Source organism: Antennarius striatus, chromosome 16, assembly GCF_040054535.1.
Source record: "Antennarius striatus isolate MH-2024 chromosome 16, ASM4005453v1, whole genome shotgun sequence".
Taxonomy (NCBI): domain Eukaryota; kingdom Metazoa; phylum Chordata; class Actinopteri; order Lophiiformes; family Antennariidae; genus Antennarius; species Antennarius striatus.
This window is the reverse complement of record NC_090791.1, coordinates 14,584,117-14,599,525: the sequence shown is the minus strand read 5'-3', so window position 1 is coordinate 14,599,525 and position 15,409 is coordinate 14,584,117. Positions and strand designations below refer to the sequence as shown.

General features: G+C 38.2%; 1 non-coding gene across 1 annotated transcript; it reads left to right on the top strand.

Moving 5' to 3' along the window:
• The first annotated feature begins 5,121 nt into the window (after positions 1–5,121).
• trnag-ccc (transfer RNA glycine (anticodon CCC)) lies at positions 5,122–5,193 on the top strand. Its single transcript has one exon. It is a non-coding gene; the product is annotated as a tRNA-Gly (tRNA).
• The last annotated feature ends 10,216 nt before the right edge of the window (positions 5,194–15,409 follow it).

Genomic DNA, 15,409 nt, shown 5'->3' with positions numbered 1-15,409 from the left:
AATGGTTTGTAGCTATTTTCAAACGACTTGATTCTACTACACTACTGCTGCAGTAAACATGCTAACAGGTCACGTAAAGGTAACATATTAATGTTTAGCAGATTTATCTTGTTCATTGTGTTAACATGTTAATATTTGGCAATTATCGCTAAACACCAACTTTCTGGTATGTTTTAAAACCAAAGTACTGGACATGCTTGGCTTGCATACTAAAAAATGTGACTGGATCCAGTATGAGATACTGGTATTTTTGGCATACCGCATTTCACATACTTTATATTGGGAGAATAAATGTTGATTGTTAAATACTTTGGTCGTGTGGGTTTGAAATGTATTACAGATTCAGACGCAGCAAACAATGCCAGACATGAGGTGAAGCCTGAAAAGTCAAAACCTTTCCTTGAGAAACTGGAAGCCACACATGAGTTTAAACATAACAGATCAGGCAGGAAGTAGGCAAACCTTCAAAATTCAATTAACAAACCCAAGTGAAAGTCCACATGGACTTATGCTAAAAAATATAAATGCATTAAGATGAGCCAAAAACACGAGATGATGGACAAAAGCAATCTGGCAGACAGTAAGCGACCAGATGGCAGGAAGGCCAAACTTCAGATTTAAAAAATGAAACTCTTAACTTTCTCCTTTTTTTGCAAAACTTGATCAACGTAAAGAGACTCTTAAATAATATGAGAAAGCCATGATATAGTTAGTGCTTAACGTTGTGACAGTCAGCGTCCAATACAAAACTTACAATACATCAAATAAACAAGTTCTTATCTCTACAACAACAACAAGAGCAGCAAGAATGTGAAAGGTGAGCGCTTCTTCCCCGGACCTGTGGTTCCTACTGGGAATCATATTCCTTAGATGTAAGAAGAGAAAACCTAAGATGTATCATCCTGCTCTCACTTTGCCTGGTTTGCAGTCCAAAGATGATGGGGAAGTCATGTAATAACAGTCTTTGGCAGTCAACGGAAGTATAAACCACTCACACACACTCACACACACTCACACACAGGCTCCTTTTGATGTATTTTGTGAGATTGAATCTGAACAAGGGTAATTAATCAATTAGGGATTTTAGAGGCTTGCTGTCCTCTGTTGAGTGGAATTAATGGACCCATTTATGTGATGGTGCAGCAGCGTTTCACTTGGGGCTCTGGAGCTCCGTCAGACTCCGCATGTGGATGAACCTCGGTGTGATCGAATCAGGGTTGCAGTAAATCTCCACCTTGTTAGCCTGCAAGTCGCTTATAATCATGTTCGTGCTGGCTGCACCTGATAAGCAGCATGCCCATTTCATTTCTTTGCCATTTACCTGCTCCTTTCTTTCACCTGAAACAATTTCATCCCGGAATCACAGGACATAAAATTAAAATAACCCCTTGCAATGAGAGCGGATGATGTTCAGCTGCAAATGCAATCAAGCTCCTCCATTCCAGGCGCTCCTGTATCTAAATGACTGTCATCGAGAGCCCGCAGAGGGAATCGAGTATTCACAGAGCACATCACATTCCTTACCCTTTTTTGGCCACATCTGCCGTGGTGCAAGGCAACGCTAAGTGCACTTCATTGGTTTAACGACCCAAATCAAACATAAGGCGCCGGTGCTGTTCCATAAACCAAACACAGCAATAATCCACTTAGAACATTTAATGCATAAAACACATCTTTTATTTGAAGGTTTGCGGTTAAGTGGTGATAGATTACATTAGTGTAAAAGACAAAAACACTACTTGAGCTGCCACATCAGACAGGAAAATGACAATAAAGCAGACGGTGTTGGAAGACGCAAGTAGACTATGGATGAGCAAATATTACTGAAGGAACTGTCAAGAACAGAAAACTCATAAGTCGGTATGGATGTCATCTGATCTGATAATAAATTAAAATGCTCATTAAATATCCGATTGAAGATTTTTATTAAAGTTTCTGAGATTAGTTCTCTTTCTGAAAAATGGAAAATACTGTTTTAAAATGCAATTCTGGGGTCTTCTTGTAAATAGCTTTCTGGACAGATAAAACAGACTGATTAGTTTTAATCTAAAAAGTAACAACTTCATGCCACATTAACTCTGATCACAGAGATGAGTACAGATAATTATCTTGACTGAGTTTTGGGCGATGTTTGTTTGTGATCAAATTCACTCTGGCACCACATCCTGAAGAAATGAACGGCTAACTTATTTAACAAGAGTGAGTCACCAACTCATCAACAAAAATAAAGATGCTTTTGAAGATTCTGGTGAATTCCCCGCTTTATGGAAAACGTCAAAGTATAAAGGATGTAAGGTAAGTCTTCACTAAAATGAGCCTTCATGTGTAATCTGGCCTGTTGCTGCTCAATGTGTCTTTCAAAATACATTGCGCTGAGACCTATTGACCCATCACACTTTTGAGAGATAATGTTCAGTCCCAGCTGGCGATGCACGGCTGTGTTAATGATATCACCCATCCACTGGGTGACTTGTGTATCAGGGGGCCAAGATGTGGGCAAAACAATATCCCACTAATTCTGTTCTTCCGCTGTTGAATAGAGGAGAGATGTCAGGCTGGTAATGACGAGCTTATAGACGTAAGCAACAAATAGCTACCGTGTGCATCCAAATGAAAGTTTTAGAAACAATGGCACATGTTGCTTCAATCAACTGGAATATGCATTTAAAGGTGAAAGTACTATTTGTTCTAAATCAAGTCTATTTTGCCACAAGGGCAAAATATAAAAGGAAAGGAAATGAAATCAGTTGCTGTATAATGTGGCCACAAAGAAATCTCTGACTGTTCTTATGTGTTAATGGATAAAGACGTTCCCCAGGCACATTCATGCAAAACATAAAACTCGTTTCGAGGAAAGCAGAGGATAGGAAATGTGACTTTGCTCTAAAGATCTTTTTGGGTTTAATGTCAGGCCAGTTTACAACAAACAAGCCTTAAGAGAAACAGAACATTGTTGTGTTTGTTTTCATTTAACTCAGAGCATGTCTCACAAACACGCATTAGCCTTTTTAGAAAGGCACAGACATGGCAGTTCACCATAAATAAATAAAAAAAATCTACTCAGATTAAAGGCATTCTGTTTTATCTCCATCTGAAATGTTAGAGTCGTTTGTTTTGTTCATCTGTGTTTTCATGCTCCGTTGGCATGATATTTCAGCAAATTAAGAGGAAATCGCAGAAACAAAGTCATCAATCTAAGATCTCTTATAATGTCAGTTGTATTTTGACTAACAACAAGGGTGGGGGGGATCAATTTAGGCACTGAAAGGAGTGCAAATCACAGATCTATCATCTGCTTGAGTGGATGTGGGGCTACTTATCAGCAAATTTGAAAGAATCTGATTAATTACTTGTTTTTTTGTTATCTAAACATTTATATCAAGTTAATAAATGTTTGTGATTGTGAGCGATATACTGTATTTAGTTTTTGATCTTTTCCCACGCTGACTTTTTACAGGGCCTACAGTTTGATTATACTGTAGTTGTAGTTGTTAGTTAATATGTTGAGTGTATTATTTGGCTTAAATTTTTGTACAATCTTGCAAAGATTACCAGTGAGTTTAAAAAAAAAAAATTGGTGTATTGGCAAAAACAAACTATATAGGAATGACTCTCCTCTTTTCTTACTTGTGTAAATTTATTTGCAACTATGATGAAATGCTTTACTGAATCAAACCAAATACACATCCAACTGCACAATACGGAAAACCCAGATTATTTAAAAAAAAACCCACAATACTGAAAACCCAGATTATTTAATGGAACAGACTAGAATCTATAGGTAGAATATATTTCTTCTGTTCTGTAAAACTATTGGGCTTTTTGCCGGCAATGTGGGATATTGTCTATGGGATATTGCACTTTGGTGAGTGGTTGTTCCATTTGAGGACATGACTGATTCTGATACTAATTATGGTTAGTACTCAGAAATCTTTGTTTCAATGACCACCATGTCACCGTGTGGTTCTCTAAGTCTTACCAACTATTATTTGAGAATTTTGTCTCTGAAATATTGTCCTTCGGTGAGTACTTGCTCCATTTGTGAGTAAGTTTCCTTTTTGATTTCCCTGATTACATTGAAGCGTGGAATTATTCATACCCCAAGCAAGTTTTGATTTGAAGTTACTTTTACTCAACCAGCAAGTTTTTACTTCATTTGAAATGACAGACATCTCCCCACAAGATAATAAAATGATGTACAAGAAGCATCACTGTGAAAATTAATAAAAAAAATTTGAATTTATTTACATTTTAACAAAAACTGATGTTAAAAATATGTAATGCCCTTCTCAATAGGATATAGACAGCTGGTGAGAATAGCTGCTTCCCAGTCAAAGCAGTTATTATTATTACCTTCAAAGATGTGTCTGGGAAATTGCCCTTTGGTGAGTGTGAACATTTCTTTCTGATTTCACTGATTATGTTCAATACTCAGAAACTTGTCTCTGCATTCATTTTATTCATTCATTCATCTTCCGAACCGCTTTGTCCACCATAGCAGGTCAAGGGGAGCTGGAGCCTATCCCAACTGGCATAGGGGGTGAGGCGGGGGAAACTCTGGGCAAAATGCCAATGCGCCACAGAGACATACAACCATGCACGCACACACTTGGAGCGGCTAATTAACCTGAAGCGCATGTTTTTGGAGGTGGGAGGAGAGAACCCAGAGAGAACCCACGCAGACATGGGGAGAACATGCAAACTCCCCACAGAGCGGGACTTGAACCCGGAACCGCCTTGCTGTGCGGCGACAGCGCTACCCACTGCGTCACCGTGCCGCCCAGTTTTTTTTATTCTACATCTAAATAATTCAGAAAAAGCTGTAATTGTTTCATCTGTAATAGAGTTAGTGCTCAGAAGGCATTGGTGGTGCACTGGTGAGAAAAGCTGGTCACCATGTATTTCACCTGCATTCCAATCCCAGACAGTACATTAAGTTTACTGACCACCATATATTCTGGAAACCCTCAAGGTTTTTGCCACGAACTGTGGTCATTTTTTGAGTAATTTAGTCTGGAATATTGTCCTTCTGTGAGCGCTTGCTTCAATCCCAGACAATGCATTACATTTTCCAGACAAAAACACAATTGCTGTATTTGCAGTACAACTCAAAAGCGTGAGGCATTGGTGGTATAGTGGTGAGAATAGCTGCTTCCCAAGCAGTTGACCTGGGTTCGATTCCCAGCCAATGCAATACTGTATTTTTAATTATCTTCAAAGATTCCAATCCCATCCAGTGCATTAGTTTTAATGACCACCGTGTCACTGCGTGATTCTTGTAGTGTTCAGAGCTGTTGCAGTCATCTATTACTTGGGAATTTTGACTCTGAATATTGTCTTTTGGTGAGTACTTGCTCCATTTGTGAACACACTTTCTTCTGATTTCACTGATTACATTTAAGCCTGAAATTATTCATACCTCAAGCAAATTTTGACTCAAAGTTACTGTTATTCAACCAGTAATTTTTTTCTTGATTGAAAATGACACAGACATCTCCCAGAAGATAATAACACATTGCGCAAGAGTCATCATTTGGGGAAAACATTATTGCCTATACTCAGAATCTTCTTTCTGTTTTATTTTTAATTGTTTCCAAGAAAAACTAAATTATTACATTTGCAGTGCAGCTTTAATATGCAAGGCATTGGTGGTGATGGGGCTGAAAATAGTTTTCCAAGCAGTAGACCTGAGTTCAATTCCCAGATAATTCGTTAAGTTTAATTACCAAAAAGTTCCTCTGAAGAAAACTTTAGAAATTTTCTTTCAGCTGTGTTGAATGATTTCAGGAATCTGGCCATATTACCTCCTCCAATCCAAGTGTCACTTAGCCACACTGATAACTGTAATATTAGTTAGAGGTAAAATATTACAACAAACATTTTTCTTACCAACAATCTCCACTTTGAATTACTTTCAATGTAAATATTGTCAGTAATTTAGATGTACCTGGGAAATATTGCACATTCATCACCTGTGCTATAAAAAAGACATCTAATGTATTCGTAGCTCTGTCATAATCAGTTCTAATTATTAAATCCTGATTTTCCAAAGATACATGAAAAATAATAATCCAATAATAAAATTGCACTTACAGTTATATGGAATTTTTGTTGTTGTTGTTGCATTAAGCACCTTTATGCTAATGTATTTAGCAAATGTTCCTAAATATTACTACATCACAAGAATCAGGGATCAGGAAGTAAGATTTTTAATGCAGGATGTTTCCTTTTGAGTTCAGTTCCTTTTATTCTGCATTTTTACTCAAAACGATATGTGCTATATATTTTCCTGGTTGGAAATACCGTGATCTCGTAGAATGAATGTGCAATTTGAGTTGGTGGTGGAAACAGTATTCTGCAAGGGAAGTAACAGCACATATTGTTCAGAACAGATGTCTATCCTGCAGTGTCACACATCTGCAGGTCATTCATGTTAAGAACATGCAGAATAGTGTTTCTCATTAACCAGTTCATGTGAGTGATATAGCTGTAGGAGCTGTATTTCCTCAGCGTTTTCAGGACTTTACGGATGTGTGACAATTGAATGTAATCTTTGTGTAAGCAACACAAGTGGATTATATCAATAGATTTGAGGTTTCCACTAAGCTCATTTCACTATGCTGCTATTTTTGGAAATCCAGGGAGATCAAGGCTCATTGTCCCTGCCCCAGTGTGGAGGCTATATCAGGTGCATAAGCAATATGATTACCTTGGCTCACTAATAGCCTCTGTACATCCACTGATGTAATTAAGCATTGTGATAAATGCTAACCATCACGGTTTGATCATCATTTTCATTTTGTACCTTTACGTCCTAAGCCAAAAGTCACTCAGACTAAGACACATTTTAAATGCTCTCACAGTAGCTGTGGTCGTAGGAGTTACATCTGACTTTGAACACGTTTAGATACATTTCCGGTATTATATTTAACTTGTTAATGGTTTTCTAAAACAACTACTTCTACGGAACATGTCCGACATTCCTTGCTAATGGCCTGTTTCTTCCTTTCCTCAGATCTGTTTGATACTGAATTCTCACAGAAAAGACCAAATGCCTTCTTTCTTATCATCCTTTTCATCAATCATAGCAGTGAGCAGCCGCTTTTGTTTTGTTCTCTCTTCATAGCAGTGACTGATTCAGAGTCTGTACTATAATTTTTTTTCTGCCAGTTGTCAGATTGAGCTCATTAGATATGTTTCACATTCAGAGTGATTATTCAAAGAGACAGCACTGAGATAAAAATCACTTGAAGTAATTCCCACTTCAAATGGTTTTACAGTACTTTAATTTACGTACATTGATATAAACAACTCCATATTATGTGCATATATTTACAGAAATAATCAAGATGTAAACTTTTAAATTATAGTTTTGGGGGCTTAGAAATAAGGTGAAATGAAATGCTTTGTTTTTCGAGCCACAATACCTTTTATTTTCTTCATACAGTGGCCTTGGCTTTATTCTATTTTTCACCCTTGCCTTTTTTGCTCCTGTCTGTGGGAAGATTACTATCCTGGATGGCTGCGATGGGTTGGAAGTCGGAGAAGAAGGAGGGGAGACAATTTGGCTCAAATCCAAACTCAGAACTCAAGAGAAAAACCTGGCTCCCACTGCCCTTCCCACAAATTTTTCCATCAAGTATAGCCACTGCTCTTTCTTTCAGCGTTGCACACCAAAGATATCAGTGCTATTACCACCCAGTGAGAAACAGGACAGAAAAAAACTCGGCAAGAGGAAAACAGGCATTTCAGCGTTGTTAAGTGAACACGCGGGAGCTGCAGTTTAACTACAGACCTATAACTCCTGTAACACACACTTGGTCTCACAAAGCCCATTCAGACATGTAGACGTAAGGCATCCCGCAGACAGAGATATTAGAAAGACAAAGATCGTCTCCAGCCATGCCGGGTCATTAAGTGGACTTTAATGAACTTTGTTACTGAAACAAAGTTTTCTGCATGATATTTTTTTTTATGTAGGCCAGCTCACATCACACACATGAAGATATGGAAAGTTAGCTAGAATGAAAAGATAACTGTTAGCAGGTGCAGGTCAATGGAATGGAATGCAAATATACTGAAAAATATGGAATGAATGCCTAATTTCTCATGATGAATACAAAATTGTGATCACAGATGTTTAAACAGGAATGCAGATCACTCTCAGTGTAATAATTACCAAACATGTTTTTGACATACAGGGGAGTACTGCGGACAGTAATCATCTTCCCAACATATGGTTCCTATTTGGGGGCCGCAGAAGAGTTGAAGAGCGAGCCTTTCTCAGCAGACCCCCATTACTCTTGTAAGAAATGTCGGCCCAAGCAGTTTGCCTTGGTTTTGTTAATTAAAAAAAGTAATTTAGATAAGAAAGCCGCATATTCGCTTTAGCATAAATGATTATTACCTGATTTTAATTTCACGTGGCTGAGTTAAAAAAAATTGGTGTTTAACTTTTAATTCAATATCTGAGATCAATTGCGAGACAATGTCAGCTGCAGGAACTCTGCTGTGTCAAATATTAGCTTTTTCGCTCCGCTGCTTCTGTCTGGTACGAGACAAAACTCATGAAGTATTTCGGTGTTGACTTTCCATTAAGCAAGAAATATCTCATCAGTGCTTACCTTTTAAACTGCTGTTTCAACAGCATGGAACTGAATGCCTGCTCTTTACACGTTTTTCATCAAACAGTTGTCAACAACGCTTTTGTCTCGTATCTACTCCATTCACGTTTCTCTGTGAAAGAGGAATGTGCTTCGATTGATAAGACCTTCACAGCAAACAACAGACATTCACAGTTTCAAGGCATTTGCTGAAAAAAACAAAAACAAACAGCAGCTAACAAGTTAAACTGATCAAGTAAATAAACAATTTTTAAAAAAATTCCCTTGTGCTGAACATCTGGTATAATAATAAAAATCCGTTTGAAGTACAAAAGTCTTTTTCTGTTATCTGGCAGGTCCAAACTATTAAATCTGTCAGCTCTCAGGTTCAAACCAAAGTTTGAGGTCTCCTTCTCCTCTTTCCCAGATATGATGGTAGCAGAGAGAGAAAGAGGGGAAAGAGGAAGCTGAACGTCTGTGTGCATCATTAACATCATTAACTGTATCCTCGATGGATGTTTTCCAGCGCAGTGGTCAATCTGTATAACCTTTCAGAGATAGAGTGCCTGATAAAGAGGAACTTACTAACCTGAGTCTGTGGCTTTGCCACAAAGTAAAGAAGGACTAAGAAGAAGGAGTAGGACCCAAACATGTGGTCTTTATATGCTGCATTATATGTCATTACCTACCTCTGGCATCACGTTGCTGATTTGGAGAGTTCTACAGGCTGTTTGTGTCTCACCACGAGATCACTCCTGGCACAAGTTTTACACGATTATGCAACAAGTTCACTGAGACCAGCAGAATCCTATCTAGCATATCATCTCTCATCCTGTTAATCTATTTTTTATTAGTTTTTACATTACAGATAGAGGCATCAAAAGCAGAGCTGTCATCAGTCTGATCCGGGACACAGTTGTCATCACTCAAATACTGACATTGATATAGACAATAAGTAAACGGTGGGACACGGAAAAATATCAGGTGTCCCTCAGAGCTGAACATGATGGATTGCACACCTCATTGAAAGAAAAATAATACCTGGAACATCAAGAAATATTAAGAAGCCACAAACGCAGTCATTGCAACTGAACGGGACTGTTTTCTCAGAATGTCGGAGTCAAACTGGTGTCTTCACATGGACACTATTTGCACATACTGAACCTTCAGGTCAAAGCAGTCCTGTCAGAATGAGAGGAGACCAGAGCTCTGACTGAAGTGGAGACAGATGATCATCAAGGCCCAGAAACAGATGAGGGACTGTTTCAATCAATTCATTCATTTAGATGCGGATTCAAAACTTTTAGTTGTCTTTTCTCACAGCTTTACAAGAACAACTATCCTATCAAAACAACTTTGAACACATGTTCCACACTGTGATAATATATTATCTTGTTTTGTACATCATTGATTGGACGGTACGTTGGTATACATACTTTCAGGAGGTCCAGGCAGACCTGGGGTAAGAAGATTTAGAGACTGAAGATAAATTTAAAGGTTTTCTGTTCACCGAAACTCAACCTTATTTCAGCCTTTACATCAGATTTGTAATCGACCACAGGTTGTTTGGTAAGTTAATGGATAATTGAAGTGATTTGTCTTTGTAATGCACTAGGAGAGAGAAAAAAAGCACCTTATGGGTGACTCTTTAGTGATTACTGTTATTACTAGTATCTGCTAGACGCCTGCTGGATGATGAAGCTGTCTAACATGGAGAGACACTGAAATTCTAAAGAGACTCATGTTAACCTCGAAGAATTCATTCATCTTAGACTGCAACCAAAAAAATCACAAATGTTAGGGTGATAATTGTATAGAAGTGGCACAGATTACATCATTATTTCAGCAAATAAAAGGAATGAATATGTTCAAATTTCCGCGGTACACTGGCGTCGTGCCCGGAGTGTCCCCCGCCTCACGCCCTGAGACTGCCAGGATAGGCACTGGCTACCCCGCGACCTGCGTTAGCGGATTAAGCGGGTTGGAAAATGAATGAATGAATGAATGAATGTTCAAATTTATTATTTCACTAAAACATGGTAATGACTGGAAGGACGGGAAGAAAGCATCATGTCTTGAAGGTGACATCCAGCGCGTAAAAGGCCCCTTGGCTCAGCCGTTCCTGTTGGACAGTCAAACACAACAGTGGGACGCAAATGTTACACATGTCAAGCTGAGTAATTCTCCACAGTCCATTAATTAAACATAGATGTCAGAAAGATGGGGGAAAAAACAAGAGAGATGACCAAAACAAGCCCAACCCTTCTGTCCGGCCGTATTTCAATCATACATTATGTACCGTACACAAACGCACTCTTACATGTCAGATACTTCAAGTTGTAACAGCATCAAATGGTCGCCTGATCTATCCAGGACGTCTTTTCATTTACATTTATTTTACATTTTCTCCAGTGACTTCCTGACAACCTGACATTATTCTACATTTGGAGTGGATGAAAGGTTCAAATTCTCCAGAGTCAGTTAATCGTTTGAATGCCTAACATTCAAAGTGATCATCCTCCTATTGAGTTCAGAGGGAATTCATCTAAAAATAACTTGAATGGTGATCATAGGTTAATTGTTCTGAAATTCATGTTGCTGGAAGTTCATTATCCAAGAAAATTTAATCAAGAGAGAATTATTTTATGTTATTTTTTGCAGGATTACAGCAGTGTTACTGGTGGTGTTCATCCACGTCCACAGGGTCCAGCAATATGAGGATTAGAGACTCCCAAGGTCCCATGTTTGCAGGTTTCAATAATCAGTATTGACCAACCCTGACCTTAAGGAAGCTTTAAACATGAGCTCAGTATTTCATGACTGCGACCGTTTCAAGTTCCCTTCCAATTAAACTGAGACATATGACAGAGTTGGGGAAGAGAAAACCCCTTTGGCCAGTTTCAACTTGTCATCTGGAGGACAGGAAGTCTCTGCTCTTAAAATCACCCTGAACATCATTAGCGCCCATCACCGGGATCAGTGGTATCAGTGAGGTGAGGTGTCTGCACGGAGCTCAAAGCTCATGAAGAGATGACACCCACTCTGTCCCCCCCCCCATTGCTGAGTGCAAAAAAAAAAAAAAAAAAAAAAGGAAAGATATAGATATCTCTGCTTCAGACTGCAGAACAGCTTCTTCCCTCCGGCTGAGAGACTCCTGATTTCATCCTCCACACGTCATCATAAAACTAGTTTATTTTATGTCTTATTATATGTTCCTCCATTAGTCTTGTTTGGGTTTTGTGAGAAGCTATAACTATCAAATGCCCATAGAAGCCTGTTGCAGAATGATGCAATAACAATCCTTGTAAATGTAAAATCATAGAAGAGAACTGTTCCTGTTTTCAACAGCCGCACCAACAAAACAAAATTGCTCATTTTCACACAGACTGCACCGCGAAGCCTCAGTTAGACCATTGAATGACGCTGTATCAGTTCAACAGCGCTATAATGTCTGTAGGAAATACAAGGTTGAACCCGTCGATCAGTTTGTGGCATCATTTCACGCACTTCTAATCATCCAAACAAGCCTATTGATTATAATATTCAAGGTAATTTATCGGAAATTGAAGACTGAAAAAAACTAAATCATCAGGGTAAAAAGCTGAGCTTCCCTGCGGAGGATAATGAATTGTCGTTTTAATAACATTTTGCACATAACAATAGAGACAACAAACAAACACCAAAGACAAATAAATGAAGCCATCCTGGATCGCTTTATTTTTTAATGGAAAAAATGTCCTTCAGTGAAGTTAAAGTAAAGAAAGGAACGAAAGTAAAGAAAGGAAAAGAAGGGAAAGGAAATGATCAATTTTATTTACATTTAAAGTTAATTAAAATCCCATTTAGGTACTTAACGGCTGGCTAGGAGACTACAAAAATAACATCAACAACTTGAGTTAGTTGTTTATTTGGCCTGAAGGTGTCTTCAAAACTTGCCTGTGTTTTTTGTGTCAGGGTGGATGTAATTTTTTTAGGTGGAACCAGCGATTGATGAAGATTACACATTAATTTTTTTCACTCGATTGGGCTTTTTTTAATCTTCAACCATTTTACGGGAGTCACAAATAATGTAGAAAATAAATTTAAGCAAAAAAAAAAAAAAAAAAAGTCAAAGATTTAGGTGGCATTAGAAGCGACGTCATTGTAGTGTGAGCTACACTGTAAAGAAACAGCAGCTGATCATCACGGAGACGGAAAACACACTTAATGGGTGACATTCAGTGATACTTATCATTCAGAGTTCAGAAATTGGTATCCAAAAGGTTCCCATTTTCATTGCGTCTGAGACTTTTCTGGCCATTCTTGACAGATCCTGGCCTCAGATGTGTGCCATGCTCCATCCTAGCATTGCATTCCAGCTTTGTCTTCATCCGTCTCTGTCCTTTCTCTCGTCTAATTCGTCTTCGCCTTTGAACAACTTGGACTTTTTCTCACAGACGTCAGTCCGACATGACCATGTGTAAATAATAAAGTGAGTTATGACTGAATTCCATTTTGCTGTGTCAGTTTCAGGTCCTGGATAATGTCATGACTTCCATGGAAACTTGAACAAAGACATCCATTCTTAATATTATGACAAACACCTGTGCTTCTCCTGCTGCGGTGAGGCTAAATGTCACCTGTGAAAAATGACATGCGTTTTCAAATTACATCATAACTGATGTAATTCAATGAGCAGAAAAATATCCTTACACAACCTTACAGATATGATGATATTCCTGCTGCTCATACGTCCATAATATTCTCCGCTCTCCACGCTACGCTAAAATACTCCATTGACAGGACTGGAAAATACCACATTAATTTCCTTTTAGTCATAGTATTTCTCGCTTTTTCTTTTCATCAAACAATTTGAGCACTTTTAAGCTCTTCTTAAATTTTAATTTGCATTGTTTGGTATTCAGGTTTTGCTTTTAACATTTGAATTTGGCCATTTTTTATTTACACTGTCCATTTCTTTCATTGTGATTTTCTTTTCTTTCTTTTTTTTAATTTTCAACATCAAAATTCATTTTATTTTTCCTTTTCTATCCAGTATTCATGTAGTGCCTTTTGTCCCTGAGAGTATTTGTAAGCTCTCTTCTATTTTCTCATCAATGAAGGACAAGGTTTTTGAAAAGGCACCTCGACAGGCTCGTCAATGGGTTTTTCTGTGCATCTTTAAAAATGGTAAAACACCTTCGGTGTGAAATTTCTCTTGGTTTCAGCTATCCTGATCTGCTAAGCTGACTGACGTGGGCCTCTGGGTTCTATTCAGCCTGAGAGTTTTAATGCAGGTCTTCCTCCTCGCTACCATTCATCATTCTCTTTCTCAGCCTCCCTCAGAAAGGAAGAATTTGCAAAAAAAAATGGACCAGATACAAATGGATATTTTCTGATTTTTGGTTTGGCTTTCAACTTTTTTTTCATCAGACACAGATACTCAATAGAAACAACATAATGTCTTCTAAAAACATCAAATATAATCTTATCACTTCATAGTCCATTCATGCATGTGGAAAATAATCTGATTGTGACACCTGTGTGGACCTAATTAGGTTTTTATCCTATTAGTATCCTGAAAGGTAAGATATACAACACCCTAGAGACGTAGCGCCACCACGACAGAAAAGACTAAAACCTAACAGGCCTTTATAAATCTGTCCATTTGCAAAAAATACATTAGAACAGACAGTCCTTTCTGATCTCCTGAACTCCAACATTATTCAAAAGATTTTGCTAAAATTAATTCATCAGGATGATTTATCTGACATACACATGCTAGAATTATGCCCTCATTAAAGACCCCTGAGGAAGAGGTAGAGGAACAGCACACCTTCATCTTTATCAATGTGTAGTCTTAGACACGGACTTCATGCACCACCTGGTGGAAATCTGCAGACATAAAATGTAGAAGAGTATAGAGATACAGTAATATATACTTTACTGTATATGTATATATAAGAGAGAGAGAGAGAGAGAGAGAGAGAGAGAGAGAGAGAGAGAGAGAGAGAGAGAGAGACAGAATACCCAGCATGCCACAAGATCAGGTGTTAAACATTGTGCCATCAGATGATAGCTCATCATGCATAAAGATATTTCAAATATTTATGCAGATATTTGCACAGCATGTGCAGTATTGTCCCTTTTTTAATAACTTGGAGGCATTTCCTCAAAACATCGCTCTGATGGCGTAGGGAAAACAGTCGAGTGTAAATAATCAAAGGTGGCTGGAATCCATTAAGCTGTTCCATTTTTAAAGTTGTGGTGCTGTGCATGCTGATTCAGTGTCACGACTACCTGGGAGCACCTAAAGGCCTCTGCTTCTCTGACTATGGCCAGCCATCTGTGAAACAGGCCAAAAGGTTTGCGATGGAACAATTTGTCTGGAGATGTCACCAACTTACAGTTCAGTTGAGTTCAGTTATCAAATGCTGGGAAAACACCCTCACGATCAAAACCTTGACTTAAAAAATGTTAAACAGCAACAACACTGCATTTAAAATATTAAAGTCAAATATGTTGCATATTGCAGGCTTTTCCTGTAAAACTTGTTTGAATGTTATGTTTTGGTCGAACCTCACATGGAATTGATTGTCTTTGAAAGCACAAATGACTCTTTTTCTCTCTTCCAGAACACCAACTGGCTTCTATTCATTGACATAAACGTGATCAAACCACATCTGTAAGTTAAACAGGAACAAATGAGTTTGAGACAGCAACTCCCATACAGTCTGAAGTGATTAGTTTTTCTCGATTGCTTACACACATTTTCTGAAAGCATGTTTCATACTCTCAGAACTCTACACACAAATCCAAAAACACAC